At 53.3% G+C, this 18,474-nt stretch overlaps 1 long non-coding RNA gene across 1 annotated transcript; it reads left to right on the top strand.

The window, feature by feature from the left end:
- The first annotated feature begins 16,137 nt into the window (after positions 1-16,137).
- LOC147911202 (uncharacterized) lies at positions 16,138-16,946 on the top strand. The gene is made up of 2 exons (XR_015551407.1): positions 16,138-16,534; positions 16,814-16,946. It is a non-coding gene; the product is annotated as an uncharacterized LOC147911202 (long non-coding RNA).
- The last annotated feature ends 1,528 nt before the right edge of the window (positions 16,947-18,474 follow it).

Consider the following 18,474-nt stretch of genomic DNA (forward strand, 5'->3'; position numbering starts at 1 on the left):
ATCACCTCAACAGGTATACAAAAAGCATTTGACAGAATCTAGTCCCTATTCAGGGTTTTAAAAAAGAAAAGAAACTCCGCGTAAGGCAGGACAAGAAGGGAACTTCCTCAACTTGAGGAAAGGCATCTGTGAAAACCTTACAGCTCGCATCACCCGCAATGGTCAAAGACTGAAGGCTGTCTCCCTAAGATCAGGAACAGGACAAGCACAGCACTCCACTTCCACACTGTACTGAAGGCTCTACCCAGTGCAATTAGGCCAGAGAAAGAAACAAAGGCATCCAAATTGGAAATGAAGACGTGAAACTGTCTTGATTCACAGACAACCAGACAACACCATCCTGTATGCAGAAAATCCTAAGGAATACACAACAACACATAAAACTAATATACAAGTTCAGCAAAGTCAAAAGATAGAAGGTCAACATACAAAAACCAAAGGTATTTCTATATACTAGCAAGGAACGCTCCAAGAATTAAGTTGAGCATACAATTCTATTCAAAATACCATCAAAAAGGATAAAATGCTTAGGAATAACTGTAACAAAAGAAACGCAAGACTTGTATACTGAAAACTGCAAAACACACTTGAGAGAAATTAAAGACCGACTTAAACGAGAGATTCCACGTTCGTTCATGGATTGGAAGACAAAAGAATTTTTAGAGGGCATTTGTGCCCCAATCAATCTACAAATTCACCATAATCCCTACCAAAATCCCAGCAAGTACTTCTGCAAAAACTGACAAGCTAATCCTAACGTTTATGTGGAAAATCAAAAGACTCGGAATAGACAAAACAATTTTTAAAAACAAGAACAAGCTGGAGGACTTACGTTTCCCAATTTCAAAACTTATTATAAAGCCACAGTAATCAAGAGAGCATAATTTCAGCACACGGTTAGACATCTAGATCAACGGAGCAGAACTGACAGTTCAGAAATAAACCCTGACTGTTTACAGGCAGCTGACTTGGACAAAGGTGCCAAACAATTCAATAAGGAAAGGCTAGTCTTGCAACTAATGATCCTAGGACAATGGGATATCCACATGTAAAAAGGCCCCTGCCCCACACCATACACAAATACCAGCTCAAATGGCTGGCTCATAGACCTAAACAGAAGAACTAAAACTATGAAGCTCCTACAAGAAAACATAGGAAAACTATCTTTGTGATCTTGGGTTAGGCAAAGACTTCTTACACACGCCAAAAACACAAGCCACAGCAGAAAAAGGCATCAACTGAATTTCATTGCAATTTAAACATTTGCCTCTTCAAAGGACACTTAAGAAAACCAAAAGAAAAGCCGTGGACTGGCAGAAAACATCTGCACATATCATGTATATGATCAAGGACCTCTATCCAGCACACACAAATAACTCGTACAACTCAATATTCAGGAAAAACAACGCAACTTGTCATTCCTCTGGAGCGTCAGTGCCCCCTTTCTCTTGATCTCCCCTTTTCAGTTCAAGATCACTTGGTACCCTTGACACACAAGTCAGAAGCCAAACTGGTCCAATCTGCTGCTTTTTCAGCCCGCATCGAGATTCCCACAAGCATCCCCAACAAGAACCTATCCCAAGCACCTCGTTTTGCTCTTCTGACTCTTGGCTCCAAGAGAAGCCGCCGCAGGTCGCCCTCTGCTGCCATCTTTTCAAACCCGAGTCAAGGCAGACGCCGCCTGTGCAAACGGCCTAGTGTGTGCGGACCTCCGCTCCTCCTCGCTCATCCCTGTACCTGCTCCAGTTAAGGCTTCCTTTCCCACTGGTCCACCGACTCCAGCCGGCCCGCAAGGTCCCGGAGCTTTTGCAGCCGGCTGTCCGAACATCAGAACTTCCGGGGCCGACCGCCCGAGTGCGGATCCCACTGTACCTCCCCCTACCAGCTGTGGGGCCTGGGGCCTGTCCCTTGACCTGTCTGAGCCTCCCTCTGCTCCCTGATCTGCGGGGACAACCCCGACCCCCCCGGGGAGGTGCGGATACCGCGGGCCGCCACAACCCCGCCGTTTCCGCGCCTCCATCAAGGCGGGCAGCGCCCCTGTCGCCTCCCCCTCCCGTGCCTGCGGCCGCTCGAGGGGCGCCCTCCCGGAGTCTCACCCTCCAGCGCGGCAGCTTCTCCAAGAGGCCGAGGGCACGGGGAGGGGCGGCGGTGGCCGCGGCGGCGGCGGGAGGGGCCGCCCGCTCCTTCCGCTCCAGCTCCAGGCGGGATGGCAGCGGCTCGACCCGGCGGCGCGGCCTCGAGCCGGCGCGGGGCTCGGCCCGGAGATGGGCAGCACCAAGGGGGTGGGGCGCCCTGCGCCCCGAAAAGCTGCAGCCCCCCCCTCCCCCCCGCGAGGATGCGGTCGGCGCGGGCCGCGCGCTCGCCAACCTACCGGCCCACGGGCGCGCCCCCGGCCTCCGCCGCCTCCTGCCGGCTCCGCGAGCACACGGCCACTGTTCAGAGCCCTCGCCATGGCCCCGGGCAGCCCTCGCCGCTTCACGCCTTCAGGCCACCCGGCGAGGCCTACTTGTGTGACCCTTGACCCCACGCCCCGGCGAATGCGCCTGCCACCACGTTTCCTATTGGCTGAAGGCAGAGGCGCTGAGGGCCAATACCTACATGACAAAAGAAAAAAGACCTCAACAATAGCCAAACCTTCCACCCTTAAGAAACTAGAAAGAGCAAACTAAACCGAAAGCAAGCAAAGAAGGGAAATACTAAAAATACGACTAGAAATCACTCAAACAGAAAACAGAAAATCAATAGTGAAAACCAATTCAACCAAAATTTGGTTCTCTCGAAACATTAATAACGTTGACGATTCTTCAGCTAGACTGACCAAGGGAAAAAGAGAAAATACAAATTACCAAAATCGGGAACTAAAGAGAGAAGATCGCTACCAACCTACAGAACTCTGGGAGATCCTAAGTGAATACTAGAAACAACTTTATGCCAACAAATTAGATAACTAACAAGAAAAAACACATTCCTGGAAAGAAACACATTACCCAAGCCGACTCAAGAAGAAATCGAAATTTTAATATACCTATAACGAGCTTAAAAAAATTAAATTAGTAATAAAACAAGCTCTTCTTGCCAAGGAAAGTCCAGACCCAGATAACTTACTTCACTGGTAAATTACCCCAACATTTACCTAGGGAACAATACCAGTTCTTCACAAACTTTTCCAGAAACTCATTCTAGGAGGCCAGGAATAGCCTGATCCCAAAACCAGTCCAAGACATCACAAGGAAAAACACCTCAACGAGATGTTAGCAAAACCAACCCAGTGGAAAAAGGATTATTGTCCGAGAAGAAGAGGAATCTCTCCCAGGAACGCAAGCTGGTTTAACATCCAACCATCAACTAACGTAATATACCCTATTCACAGAATAAAGGACAAACATCACAGGATCACCTCAACAGGTATACAAAAAGCATTTGACAGAATCTAGTCCCTATTCAGGGTTTTAAAAAAGAAAAGAAACTCCGCGTAAGGCAGGACAAGAAGGGAACTTCCTCAACTTGAGGAAAGGCATCTGTGAAAACCTTACAGCTCGCATCACCCGCAATGGTCAAAGACTGAAGGCTGTCTCCCTAAGATCAGGAACAGGACAAGCACAGCACTCCACTTCCACACTGTACTGAAGGCTCTACCCAGTGCAATTAGGCCAGAGAAAGAAACAAAGGCATCCAAATTGGAAATGAAGACGTGAAACTGTCTTGATTCACAGACAACCAGACAACACCATCCTGTATGCAGAAAATCCTAAGGAATACACAACAACACATAAAACTAATATACAAGTTCAGCAAAGTCAAAAGATAGAAGGTCAACATACAAAAACCAAAGGTATTTCTATATACTAGCAAGGAACGCTCCAAGAATTAAGTTGAGCATACAATTCTATTCAAAATACCATCAAAAAGGATAAAATGCTTAGGAATAACTGTAACAAAAGAAACGCAAGACTTGTATACTGAAAACTGCAAAACACACTTGAGAGAAATTAAAGACCGACTTAAACGAGAGATTCCACGTTCGTTCATGGATTGGAAGACAAAAGAATTTTTAGAGGGCATTTGTGCCCCAATCAATCTACAAATTCACCATAATCCCTACCAAAATCCCAGCAAGTACTTCTGCAAAAACTGACAAGCTAATCCTAACGTTTATGTGGAAAATCAAAAGACTCGGAATAGACAAAACAATTTTTAAAAACAAGAACAAGCTGGAGGACTTACGTTTCCCAATTTCAAAACTTATTATAAAGCCACAGTAATCAAGAGAGCATAATTTCAGCACACGGTTAGACATCTAGATCAACGGAGCAGAACTGACAGTTCAGAAATAAACCCTGACTGTTTACAGGCAGCTGACTTGGACAAAGGTGCCAAACAATTCAATAAGGAAAGGCTAGTCTTGCAACTAATGATCCTAGGACAATGGGATATCCACATGTAAAAAGGCCCCTGCCCCACACCATACACAAATACCAGCTCAAATGGCTGGCTCATAGACCTAAACAGAAGAACTAAAACTATGAAGCTCCTACAAGAAAACATAGGAAAACTATCTTTGTGATCTTGGGTTAGGCAAAGACTTCTTACACACGCCAAAAACACAAGCCACAGCAGAAAAAGGCATCAACTGAATTTCATTGCAATTTAAACATTTGCCTCTTCAAAGGACACTTAAGAAAACCAAAAGAAAAGCCGTGGACTGGCAGAAAACATCTGCACATATCATGTATATGATCAAGGACCTCTATCCAGCACACACAAATAACTCGTACAACTCAATATTCAGGAAAAAACAACGCAACTTGTCATTCCTCTGGAGCGTCAGTGGCCCGTTTCTGTTGATCTCTTCTTTTCAGTTCAAGATCACTTGGTACCCTTGACACACAAGTCAGAAGCCAAACTGGTCCAATCTGCTGCTTTTTCAGCCCGCATCGAGATTCCCACAAGCATCCCCAACAAGAACCTATCCCAAGCACCTCGTTTTGCTCTTCTGACTCTTGGCTCCAAGAGAAGCCGCCGCAGGTCGCCCTCTGCTGCCATCTTTTCAAACCCGAGTCAAGGCAGACGCCGCCTGTGCAAACGGCCTAGTGTGTGCGGACCTCCGCTCCTCCTCGCTCATCCCTGTACCTGCTCCAGTTAAGGCTTCCTTTCCCACTGGTCCACCGACTCCAGCCGGCCCGCAAGGTCCCGGAGCTTTTGCAGCCGGCTGTCCGAACATCAGAACTTCCGGGGCCGACCGCCCGAGTGCGGATCCCACTGTACCTCCCCCTACCAGCTGTGGGGCCTGGGGCCTGTCCCTTGACCTGTCTGAGCCTCCCTCTGCTCCCTGATCTGCGGGGACAACCCCGACCCCCCCGGGGAGGTGCGGATACCGCGGGCCGCCACAACCCCGCCGTTTCCGCGCCTCCATCAAGGCGGGCAGCGCGCCTGTCGCCTCCCCCTCCCGTGCCTGCGGCCGCTCGAGGGGCGCCCTCCCGGAGTCTCACCCTCCAGCGCGGCAGCTTCTCCAAGAGGCCGAGGGCACGGGGAGGGGCGGCGGTGGCCGCGGCGGCGGTGGCCGCGGCGGCAGCGGCGGCGGCGGGAGGGGCCGCCCGCTCCTTCCGCTCCAGCTCCAGGCGGGATGGCAGCGGCTCGACCCGGCGGCGCGGCCTCGAGCCGGCGCGGGGCTCGGCCCGGAGATGGGCAGCACCAAGGGGGTGGGGCGCCCTGCGCCCCGAAAAGCTGCAGCCCCCCCCCCCGCGAGGATGCGGTCGGCGCGGGCCGCGCGCTCGCCAACCTACCGGCCCACGGGCGCGCCCCCGGCCTCCGCCGCCTCCTGCCGGCTCCGCGAGCACACGGCCGCCGTTCAGAGCCCTCGCCCCGGCCCGGGGCAGCCCAGCGGGCGCCCCAGCCGGGCCCTCGCCGCTTCACGCCTTCAGGCCACCCGGCGAGGCCTACTTGTGTGACCCTTGACCCCACGCCCCGGCGAATGCGCCTGCCACCACGTTTCCTATTGGCTGAAGGCAGAGGCGCTCAGGGCCCCCAGTGGCGCAGCCAGTGGGCGTGGCTGGACTGGGCGGAGCCGGGGACCTGTGATTCTCAGTGCGGTGGATGGGGCCCTGGTTCTGGCCCAGCCACCTGGTGCCCGACCTTCCTCTGAGCTCCAGCTCTGCCTGAGCGCAGTCCCCTCCCCGCACAGCGCACGTTTCCGAGCATCTGCCCGGCTCGCGCGGGCGCAGGGCGCTTTCCTGTCGCGAGGCCCTTTGCTTCTTGGCTTCAGCCTGGGAAACGCTGGAGGGGTGGCGCCCTCCTCGCATCTCCGGGTAAGTCCTTCCCCTGCCCTGTGTAGTCCCTTTGCCACTGTCCATCGTCATCTCTCCTCTGGCCTTGTCGTGGGCGTTCCCCGCCCCCATCAGCCACTAGGCCACTCAGTCCCTGCTCCAGCCACAGTGAGCTAGAGGGTAGTTCTTCCTATTGGCGTTCGCTGCCAAAACCCCCCGCAGGCATTCCCCGTTGTCTTCCACAGTACATCCTCCTCCCGGGCTCACCTCGCTCCTCAGCGCTTCATCCACTTGAGCAGAGGGCTCCACTTGTGCCTTCTGATCCCAGCGCTGTTTCAGGCCTCCCTACTTTGCACGCACTGCCTCCAATGCCCTTCAGATGTCTGGCAAACTCCTAGTCATCTTCTAAGATCCAGCTCAAGCACCTCCTTTGAACTTCTGTGAAGGCAAGAACTTCAGTTCCTTCAGGTTGTCCTCACCAATGTTGTCCTCCTACAGGTCGGCAGGCGGCCAGGAACAAGGGGTGCCCTCCTGAATGAATGACCAGGAGTCTGGGGCCCTGGGTTCTAGTCCTGGTTCTGCTACTGAGTAGTTGTCTCCCTTTTCTGGATCTCCTGTCTGAAATGAGGGGACGGGTTAAAACAAAAGTCAATACATGAAATGCATTTTTGTAAATGAATGAGGTGTTTTGACTTTATGGCTTGTCGTAGGATGTCTTGCAGCCGGTTATGATCCCTGATGGGCATGCCCAAATACTAGCGCCAAATGCTGAGGGCCAACGCCCTCTGTCTTCCCTCCCTTGCTTCCTTCTCTCTCTTTCTCTTGATATTGCTTGATCCCTAGAAGTAATCCAGTTTTAATCTACTCCCAACACCAGTTCAGATTACTTTGTTGTCCTGGAATGTGCCTTGTATCCAGTCTGAAATGTGGTTGATGTTTTACTGTTCTGTGGGGCTGTTTTGCAGAGAGTGATCAGGGAAAACTGACTGATAAGATATGGTATCCAGGAGACTGCTCCTCGAAGGCCTCCACCTGCAGCAAACGTAATTAACCAAAGCTATGAAGTCAGTAGTCTGCTGGGCTATGAGATCTATCCTCTGTTTGCACTGAGGTCGTGCTTCCCTTGGACTGCTCCGAATCAGTGAGTGAGGCAGGGATAGACACTCAGGCAGACCTGTTCCTGGGAGGCATGGACTCCTCTGCTGATCTGCTTGTGCTCAAGGACTCCCCAGTGGCATTCCTAAGCCTTCCTTAGACTATACAGCAGTGTAGGACACTTGGACCCATCCTTCCCTCTATCTCCCCCTCATTTAGAGTCAGACTTGCATCATGGCCTGATGGCTCTCCCACTTTGCCAGGCTCCCCCACCCCATTTTCTGTTACAGAAGCATTTCCCCTCATAAAATCCTTGCCCGTTTAATCCTGTCTTGGTGTCCACCTCTCAGAGGACATTTGAGCCAAGGCATGAGGAAATGAAGAGTGAGCCATTTAGACATCCTGGGTAGAGGTTCTAGGCAGAGGCTACCTCAAGTACAGAGGCCCAGAGGTGAGAGACTTCTTGGGTGTGTGTGCTGCAAACCAGCCCAAATACCACCAGCTAACCCAAAATAGTCCTGCCCAACTTTTAGGTTGCTTTTGGTAGAGAGGAGAGCCAGCAAAACTTTGCCTTGGTAATGGTTAGCTAAGCCCCACAACCTCATTACCAGGTTATAATGCAAGCGAGTCTCACGTGAAATGTTGTCACACAAGCAGACATTTACTTAAAAATATTCCTTAGGAATCAGGGAATGAAAGAACTCGTAAATCCTATTCTGTAAGCTCAGCAAAGTCTCAGCTCTCTGTCCTTTTAGATGAACCTACCAGCCACATGCTTGCAAGATTTTCTTTAGGCAAATAGCACATTCCAGAAACAGAATTTTTGTTTCCTTTTTCACAGCAGTTGGCATTAGGCCTGATAGAGCTGCTTGGAGATCAAACCTCAGGCAGACCTGTTCCTGTGAGGCATGGACCTGGTTCTGCAACCTCCTCTTTTCACTCAAAACTACATTGGAGATACTTTTGTAACAATTTGCTTGGACCTATGCCATTCTTTTTCACTGTTACATGTTAGTATGAGTAAACGACATCTCCTTTGACCTTCTTCTTTTGGTGCACATTTGGGTTGTTTCCAGTTTTTGCTATTACAGTATTAAAACTCTTGTTTTAATTCTCACGTCAACAAATGTCCTTTTTCTAATCTATGGAGTGCTACGTTTGTCACCTTTTGTGCTTCTCCTTGGTGCTTTTGCTCTTTAGAATGGCCCTCAAACGTAGTGCTGAAGTGTTGTGTACTGTTCGTAAGCACAAGGAGCCTGTGATGGGCCTTTCGTAGAAAATGCTTGTGTTAGATGAGCTTCCTTCAGGCATGAGTTATAGATAGTGCTGTTGGCTGAGAGTTCAACTAATGAATCAACAATCTATATGAAATAAGGTGTCTTTCAAGAGACACACATAAGACAAGGTTGTGCATTGAGAGGTTCCCAAACATGTCACGACCAGAGGCTGCAGAAACCTCACCTTGTCCTTCCCCTGGGAGCACTGGTTCATTCTTGCTCATGCAGTGTCAGCGAAGAATTGACAGAACATAACTCTTCCAAATAAGGAGGGTCAATGGTAACATAATGGAGATATTTTCAAACCTCTCTTTTAAAAACCATATCTACAAAGCAGGTGCCTTCTCAACTAACTGTTGAACTGTTGTCTTTACTTTGAAAGGACAGAGTTTTTAACAGTATCCACTAGGACGCATATCTTTGATGGCCACTTATAACAAAAACCTCAGCAAATTTGGGACGATTGTCTTTTTGCAAAAGACAATGTGTACGGAATACATGTATTAACGTCAAGACGGTAGTTACCTCTGGGCAGGAAAGAGAGAGGAAGGAGAATGGTGTCTTCCACTGTGTAATATTTCTTAAAAAACGACATCAATAAGGTGTGCTCTGTTAAATCTCAGCAAAGAGTAAATGGTTTCTGTTATCCTATTCTCCTTCTAAGTATATTTAAAATAAATATGTAACTGGAACTGAGATGAAATAACACTAATGTAATAGATGCTATTTGCTGGAGTGCTCCCACCATCTGATGGACAGCTCATGATGGGTTGGTGATGTCACTGACCCCATCTAAAGGTCAGGACACGTTGTTTACCAGCTGTGGAGCTAGAGAAGGCTCAGTCACCAGCAGCAGAGCCAGAGTTACCTCAAACTACAAAGTTCGAGCCACATAGCACCAGATCCTGCTCCAGCTGTGGACTAGTGAGAGCTCTGGCGCCAGCTCTAGAGCTCAGTTGCAGCCAGCTCCAGAACTAGAGCTCCCTCCAGCTCCCACACTTGACCAGCTCCAGAGCAGCAGCCATTGCCATCACTAGCTCCCGCACCAAATCTGTCAACAATGCAGAGCTAGAGTCAGTCTCAGGACCGGAGCCAATTCTAGAAGCAGGTCAGGCACCATCGCCTGAGACAGAACGAGCTCCAGCCCCACATCAGGTCCAGCTCCTGGGCCAGTTGCACAGCCAGAGCTGGTGGGATCTCCAGCATCAGCCACAGCAGTGGCTCCAGCGTAGAGCAGCTGCAGCACCGTCCTCATCGCCAGCAACTAAGGCCCGGACGGCTCCAGCTCCACCCTAGAGTTGTCCTTCACCTTGCCTGTGAGGGCAGGATGTCTTTTCCCTTTTCTATGTTTTGTGATTTTTTTTATGTTTTATGTGTTCAAATGTAGATTCAATAAAGTTTAATGTTTTCATCACTTAAAGTTGTACAATTCAGGGCCGGCCATTAACTACATCTTCTATGCTGTGTACCGTCACCGTTATCTAGTTCCAGATCATTGCTTCACCCCACCAGAACCCCTGTACCCATGAAGCAGCCATGCCCCCATATCCACTCCCCCACCCCCTGACAAGCACTGATCTGCTTCCTGTCTCTGTGCATTTCCCTGTCCCTGGCATGGCTGTCCTGAGCACAGCCAACCCTCCTTTGGCCCCTCCCCTCCATGTTGAAGACCCCTGAGGATGCCAATGTGTTCAGTGCCATGAACCCGAAGCCTAGTATGACTTTGACTTGAAGAAGCCCACCGTCACCAAGGGGGTGAGGTCAGGCATGGAGCCAGCTCAACCCGGCCTCACATGAAGAGGAGGGACTCGATGTTGCCAAGGGCAACTTCTCCTCAGTCCCTAGTGCCGTTCAGCCACAGGGCCACCCTCCCCAGGGTCTGGCTAGCTGGGGAGACGAGCACATACAGACTAGAGTGACAAAAACCAGGTGGCCATCTTTTCTGTCCAACCCGCTGGCCCAGGCTACCCAGGAGCAGTTTCACCCTGAACCTCTCCTGCTGCAGGCCTGATGCCTGCCAGTCAGCAGGCTGTCCTGGCCTGCCGTGGACCACTGGCAGCCTTAGGTGCCTTCTGCCCTCTAGGGTCCAAAGGACTAGCTGACCTTTGCCAAGGAGTGCTGCCCATGGGCATGAAGCCCTGCCTGCCACTGAGGCACTGCCCTCTGTGCACCTCCGTCACACCTTCCCAGGTGCGGGTCACTTTCATCTGTGACTTCAGGTGTCCCAGAGTCCCCACTCACCCAGTGGGTGTGACCTCTGCAAATGCAGCCCTTCCATCGTGCCTCCAAGCCTCCAGGCCCCAACACAGGCTTCAGGACCAGGGACAGCTCCCACACCAAGTGCTGGGACACCTCAGGTGGGGCCAGGACCTCAGTTGCAGGGACATTGTCCAATGCTCAGCGAGCACTTGGCTGGTTCCTCCAGCTCCAAGGTGAGGAGAGTAACATGAGTTTTGACCCAGAGTCCCCTGATTTCAAGGAAAAGAAGGTGACTGCCCTCCCCATTCTCCCTGACAGCCCATTCCCAGTCCCTTCTTGCCCGGGACCAGTGTTCCCCAGCGACACCTACAAAGGGGCCAAGAAGCCCAGGAGCTGGATGCCGGCCTGGGGTGTCCTGCCGGGTCCAGAAAATCTGCTGATCACGCCATCCCCCACAGTTATGGAAATCACCCGCCCCCTGGTCCCCGATGGTCTCTCGTTTCATCTTGGCCTCCAGCAGCACTTCTTCCTCCTCAGCCTCCACCACACCCATGGCAGCTTTGGTCACACACAAGCGTTGTGTCTCAGGCTCTTCAACCATAGCTCCTCGCTGGCCCTCTCCATCCACACGGTGGGCGATGCTGCATCATCCCTGTCCACCTGGAATAAACAACAGCAACGTGGACAGGAGCGTCTTGTTTAGCCCACTGGTGGGACGTGCCCTTGGTCCCATCACTCAGAGCTCTCTGAGCACAGACCTGTCCTGAATGGCTACTTTGACAAGAAGCCCTCTCTGGGCCCTCCAGGCAGCATGCCCAGCCCTGGGAGGAGGTAGGCGACCGCCACAGTGCCCACTGTACATGGGAGGAAATGGAGGCAGCCTTCTCATCCTGTTGGTTCTTGGGGATCTGGGCTTGAGTGGAGGTGGATAAGGTGCCCACACCAAGCTCCCTCCAAATCTAGGATCTAACCGCCAGAGGCTCTGATGAGACTGCTCGTTCACGTCCAACCAACCTGTAGTGAGGCCTGACTCCTTGCCTGAGTCACGGCCCTGTGTGATCTGGTCCAGACACCGTCCCCAGCGTGCACCCCTCACCGCACCCCACCCTCCCTAGAGCCTTCCTCCCCAAGGACCCTGCCAAGCCCCTGCCCCATTCAGAACTCCTAGCCTGCAGTGCCCCTCCCCCGAGCCCCCATGCAGGATGCACTCACCTCTGTGCTGGACTCACAGGCCACCTCCTCAGGCTCCTGTGCTAGCAGAGCCTTTAGGGTCAGATTGACCTGGGGTCAAACCCACAGCTGCGTCACCTCACAGCCCTGTGACAGGCAAGGTCATGTGGTGTCTTCTCGGAGCCTCAGTTTCCTCCATGAAAAATGGGGTCAGTGACTCTGACCTCAGGACGGTGTGTTGGGATTCAAGCAGGGAGAAGAAGGTGCCCAAAGTGCTTGGACTCAGGAGGTCGCCTGGCTGGGGGAGCCCCAACGCAGGACAAGGCCTCGATGGTCAATGCTGGGCTCAATGCTGGTGAAAATCAAGGATTTCTAGTCCCCTGTTCACGTCTGGACTTGGTCACTTAGAGCAGAGTCACCTTGAATGCTGGGACCACTGGTCATCTGTAAAATGGGGTGCAATCACTCAGCACCCAGGGGGCTCCCTAATAACAGTGACTCCCTCCACTAGTTGCCCAGCTGAGCTCCCTTCAGCTCCTCCTACACCCGCCAGGGCTTCAGGCAGGGACTGGCTGGACCTCATGTGGCAGGGATGGGGGGTGTAGAGGAGGAGGGAAAAGGGCGGCCTGGCCTTCTTCCTGCCCAGGGTCTGTGTCCACCACTGTCTTCGTGTCTGCAGGACCAGCCATGCATGGAGCTGGACCCTGGGATGCAGTCTGTGGACCAGGACAGTGAGGTCGGTGTATATTCAGTGACCCTCACGTCCCCAGATGTCCAACCTACCCAACTGCGCACCGTGTGGCCCACCTGGCTTGTGTGGCTTGTTCCCGGGACGTAGGGGATGTGAGGGTCACCGAGCAGTTGGCTGGGGGAGGGGACAGATGAAAGCAGCCATGTCAGGGGACCGTTGTGTTACACGTGTGTGCTGCGGGCTGTGTCCCCCGAAGTGCTGTCTGCAGGGCCCCTCTGTGTGCCTGACCGTGGACAGGAGGCCTGGTTGCCCCACAGGAGAGAGGCCTGTGAGACCGTGAGGGTATCCCTGCCACACTCATGCGGGCAGAGATCCCGGGCCATGTCCATGCTCATCGGGGCTGATGTTGCTCCGTGTCCAACCCTCACAGGACAATTGGGAAACTGAGGCCAGGAGAAGCAGGGACAGGCCCTGGGCCCACGAGGTGGGCAGAGTCCAGAGGAGAAGAGAGCATTCCAAGCTCTTAGGCCAGCCTCAGCACTTCCAAGGGGTTTGCTTTGGGAATGAGAGCCCCTAAGATCCTGGCGGACCCCTGCCAACATCCCCCATGTAGGGCCCTTTCCTCCACGCATCCCCACGTGGACACACTCACACACACAAGCATACACACACACTCTGACTGCCCAGCCCTGTGTCAGAAGGAAAGTGCACACTGGGGAGGTGACAGGAGGAAGGAAGAAAGAGGTTGGAGGAAGCTCTGCCATGGGGCAGGGGCATCCGGTCCCCTAGCAACATGCGCAGGCCCATAGCATGAAGGGGAGAGATGCCAGACTGGTGGGCAGGGGGTCCCCAAGGTGCACAGGGGGATGCAGGGGTTGGGACCATCCCTAGAGCAGCCTGCAGAGAACCAGGTCTGGCGTCCTGTGTCCACCACTCTGGGCACTGGGAACTAGGATGTGACCCCCTAGGGGGGAGGGGCTACAGGAGAGAAGGCCTGATCTTAGGCCTCTGTAAATTGGGGTGCATAGATGGGGTGACTCTAAGGGTCCCACAGGCTTGTAGAAGAGTCTATTGACCTTCGTTCTCCATCCATGACCCACTGTTCTCTGAGTCCTTGTAAAATGCATTCCGTTCCCTCGAGGTCTTGCTGAGCAGAGGGCAGCCTGAGAGCTTGGGGACTGGGGCCCCGGGCAGTGCAGAACATGGCAGAGCACTGGTCGACTTATCTGGGGACCAGGGACAAGGCCATCCGTGTCAGAGCCTCGGGGGTCTCCTTTGGAAGTGAGGTGGAGTCATTGCCCTGGCTGGGGTGAGGAGGCCTTGTGAGTCAACGGGACATGCCAGGGCCAGTGTAAGGAAAGTGGGGAGCAAGAGAGGCTTCTGAGGTCCCTCACGTCCCTCCTGGAGCCCACAGGTCCTGCTCCTTTGCGCCCTCGGCCCTGGTGGAACCACTACCTTGAGGACCCCAAACAAAGAAAGGTGTGTGTTTTGCTTTCTGCTTTCCTGTCTGGGGCTGCAAGGCTGGGGCTGACCACCAGGGGTGTCCTGTGTCCACTCGTGCTCAATGGAGCAAGTGGAGCAGGGAAGGGACGCCCAGGGCTTGTTCTGGGTGTTCCCCTGTCCAAAGCAACAGGCACCTTTGATTACTGGCATCCACGTCCACAATGGGAGCTGCTCAGAGGCGGGAGGGGACTCTGAGATCCTCCCATGATTCTGTCAGCTATTGTGGCCCCAGCACTCACCCTGAGCAGGGCCCATGTTAGTCCTGAGGGCAGTGCTGAAAGCACCCACATGGTCCCTGTGCTCCAGGAGCTCACAGCCTAGAGGTGGAAGGGACAAAATCATGAACAAATCCATGCGAAAAAGAAGAGCAGGTGCTACAGGGCAATGAAGCAGGGTGCTGGAGGAGGGAGGGCCTGGAGCCCCTAGGTGGGTGTACAGGGCCCCCCTGGGGACATTTGTGCCCTGAGCAGAAGGACAAGAGGAACCAGCCCTGCATCTGTCTGCAAACAGCGTGCTGGGGGGAAGCTCAAAGGCACAGAGACTTGGAGGCAGAAGAGAATTTGACGAGAGAGGAGGTGAGAAAAGAGCCAGTGTGGCTAGAGTGAGCTGGGGAGGAGAGAAGTGAGGGAGAGAGGATGGCAGGGCCAGACCCAGGCTTGGAAGGAGGTACTAGCTGTCTATGCTGGGTGACAGCATTAGCCTCACTTAGCACTTACGAGACCTATCATTGAGCATCTGACAGTGTCTCTACCAGGGTCCAGGCTCAGGTCAGCTGGGAGGCTCCCCGTCAAGGTCTAGCAGGAGGCTGGGGCTGTGTTCTCCACTGAAGCTCGATAGAGGCAGGAGCCATCTCGGAGATCATTCACAAGTATCGGGGCAGTGGTAGGATTCAGTTTGGATGGGGGGTTTCAGGCCTTTTCTGTCTGTGGGCCGGGACCCTCTGCCAGTTCTTTGCATTAGGGGGTGCCATAGGGAAGGAAGCTCATAATATCTGATCTGGCTTCTCCTGAATAGTGGATCAGAGAGACAGAAAGAGAGAGAGAAAGAGAGACAGAGACACACAGAGATAGAAAGATGGGTAGGAGAGACAAAGAGAGGAGACACAGACAGAGACAGGGAGACAGAGAGGAGAGACAAAGAGAGAGACAGAGAGACAGGGAGAGACCAAGAGAGATACAGACAGCCAGAGACACAGAGACAGGGAGACAGAGACAGAGAGAGAGAGACAGAGACAGAGAGAGAGAATGAACACAGGAGAGACAGAACCAGGCAGAAGTCACAGACTTTTCGTTAAGCCGACCGTGGAAGGACATCCCATCACTCGGCCCTATTCTATTGGTTAGAAGCCAGCTGCAAAGTCCATTCTCACTGAGGAGCGGGGATTACATAGGATGTGTGCCTAGGAAGCGGGAAGGCTGGGAGCCATTGTGGGGGCTGCCCACCACATAGGCTGAGATGACCGCCACTCAGGCACTTGGACCTGAGTCTAAACATAACAGGAGGCCCTGGAGGGTTGCGAGCCAGAAGGAGATGATGGCTGAACGTCATTTCATTTCAACCCTCCCTAGGGACACTGGGAAACAGGCAAGAGGGGAAGTGCCTCTCCCAGACGCCCAGCAGACCCAAGCCTCTTTGCGTTGTATTCTCTGCCACAGCCAGCCCTTCCTGTAATCCTTGCACTGCCAAGTCTGTGCAGGAGCTACGTGTGGGAGCAGCCCACGAGATTCACAGACTCTGAAGGGATCTCTAGGTCTATACACCTGATGACATCCCTAGGAAGTAGATGCTAGAATGACCCCCACTACACAGAGAGGGACATGAACACAGGAGAGACACTGAGAGGGGAGGCCCTGAGAGGCGCAGGGTTGTCCAGGGTGACATCACTGGCAAGAAGCAGGAGCAGGACTGAATTCAACTCTGTGTCCTCAAAGCTGGGGCCCCGGTTGCGTCCAGACCTCCCCAGAGGCTGTGGGGTGGACTGTGTTGGTGTGACTGTGTCTGGACAGGGTATGGAGATGGAGAGTGAGCAGTCAGCAGCCCGGGGGGCCGTTAGGAAGGTCTTGTGTGAGGAGGAAGCTTAGGTAAGTGGATCCCAGGAAGTGACCTCACAGAGCCCAACAGAACTTGGAACCCTGGTAACTAGGCACCCACATCCTAAACACAGCCCCCAAGCGAGCTCACTTGTCTAGCACTTGTCTAGAAGGAGCAACATGTTTAGTTGCTGCTTCCCAATGACCAGGGGCCGGAGCCCCAGGAAAGCCCCCAAAGACCGATGCAGACGCTGGTGCCCCTCTCACGGCCGACGGCTCTGGCCGTTTACCCGGAGGGATGGAAAGGTAACACCGGGAGGCCCAGGGAAGGCCATTCCAAACCAGGCTACCACTGTGGTCCCATCTGGGCAGCCCTACATCCCCTCCCCATGTGTGCCTGGAAGGGCGGGTTCATGTGGGTGGACCACCGTGAACAGGAGCAGTCGGTGAGATGTTAGAAGCCTGGGGGGGTCGGTCAGGTTCAAAGCCCAGGTCAAGGCCGGCTGGGTGGGACGTGGAGTGCGGGGGTGGCGCCCTTCTGCCTGAGGTTTATCCCAAGCCCCTGAGGTGTAGGTCTTTCCTCAGGGGCGGAATACTGTGCAGACACAGGTGTGTGCCTGATCTGGGAGAATTAGGTCCAGAGGGCAGAAGCAGCAGCAAGGACAGCTGGGCAGGGCTCTGATGCCTCTGGGACGGAGCCAGTCACTGTCTTTGCAGAGCTCCAGACAGGAGATCAGCATGGAGCTGCTGGAAGGGGATATTCCATCCATCTCCCCGATGGAGGCACCGGTGTCCCACAGGACTGGATCAGCAGCTACCGGGAGAGGGTCTGCAGTGACAGTGATAAAACCCTCAGAGCCACCAGAGGACCCAGCCTCAATCCCGGGAGAACAATCATATCCACCATGTCCTGGAGCAGACCAGGAGGCAGCTGAGGCCCCAGCCTCCATGCAGGGAGCGCCATCCCCTGCACAGGCTCCTGTAGGATACCAGGAGGCAGAAGAGGCCCAAACCTCTGTGCAGGGAGAGCCATCCCCTGCACAGCCTCCTGCAGGAGATGAGGAGGCAGCTGAGATCCCTGCCTCCGTGCTGGGAGAGACATCTCCTGCACAGCCGCCTGCAGGGCTCCAAGAGGCAGCTGAGGCCTCAGCATCCAAGCAGGGAGAGCCATCCCCTGCACAGGCTCCTGCAGGAGAACAGGAGGCAGCTGAGGCCCCAGCCTCCGTGCAGGGAGAGCCATCCCCTGCACAGGCTCCTGCAGGAGAACAGGAGGCAGCTGAGGCCCCAGCCTCCGTGCAGGGAGAGCCAACTCCTGCACAGACTCCTGCAGGAGAACAGGAGGCAGCTGAGGGCCCAGCCTCTGTGCAGGGAGAGCCATCCCCTGCACAGGCTCCTGCAGGAGAACAGGAGGCAGCTGAGGCCCCAGCCTCTGTGCAGGGAGAGCCATGCCCTGCACAGGCTCCTGCAGGAGAACGAGAGTCAGCAGAGGGCCCAGCCTCCGTGCAGTTAGAGCCATGCCCTGCACAGGCTCCTGCAGGAGACGAGGAGGCAGCTGAGGCCAATCTCTGCGGCCTGGGAGAGCTGGCCTGGGAACCTCCCTCATTAGAACCTCCAGTCCCACCTGTTCCACCTACTCCCTTACCACAAATTTCCTTCACCACCCTCCTAATTGTGTTTCTCTATTTCTTGGTTTCTTACATTGATTTTCTTTTATTGTTTATATCTTGATTATTTAAAATAAATTTCACTTTCGTCTTTTAACACTTTAATGTTTTTCATTTTAAATTGTACACTTCATGAGCATTAAGTACATTCACAATGCTGTGCAGACATCACCGCTGTATGGGTTTAGAATATTTCATTCTCCAAAAGAACACCCTGTTCTAAAAGCACTCACTCCCACTTTCTCCCTCAGGCCCTGGCAACCCCTAATCTCTTTCTGTCACTGTTTGTTTGTTTTTTTTTAAATCTGTTCAGGATGTTTCCTATAAGTGAAATCATGCCGTAGGTGGCCATGTGTGTCTGCCCATTTATTTTCACACGGCCTGAGAGGTTTTCCTTTTCTGTTTTTATTTGAAATAGAATTTCTCTAATTTGATAGGAAAATCCCAGATGGAATCTAGATTTGATGTATCAAAGAAAGCCCTTTTGGTAAATATGTGCATAATCTTGGGGTACAGACTGCTGTTCTAAGTGGGACACCAGAGCCAGCAGCCACACACGAAACGCGTTGCTCTTCCTGCGGC

This window comes from Ceratotherium simum, unplaced genomic scaffold (genome assembly GCF_057802395.1).
Source record: "Ceratotherium simum simum isolate JZ-2026a unplaced genomic scaffold, ASM5780239v1 HiC_scaffold_47, whole genome shotgun sequence".
Taxonomy (NCBI): domain Eukaryota; kingdom Metazoa; phylum Chordata; class Mammalia; order Perissodactyla; family Rhinocerotidae; genus Ceratotherium; species Ceratotherium simum.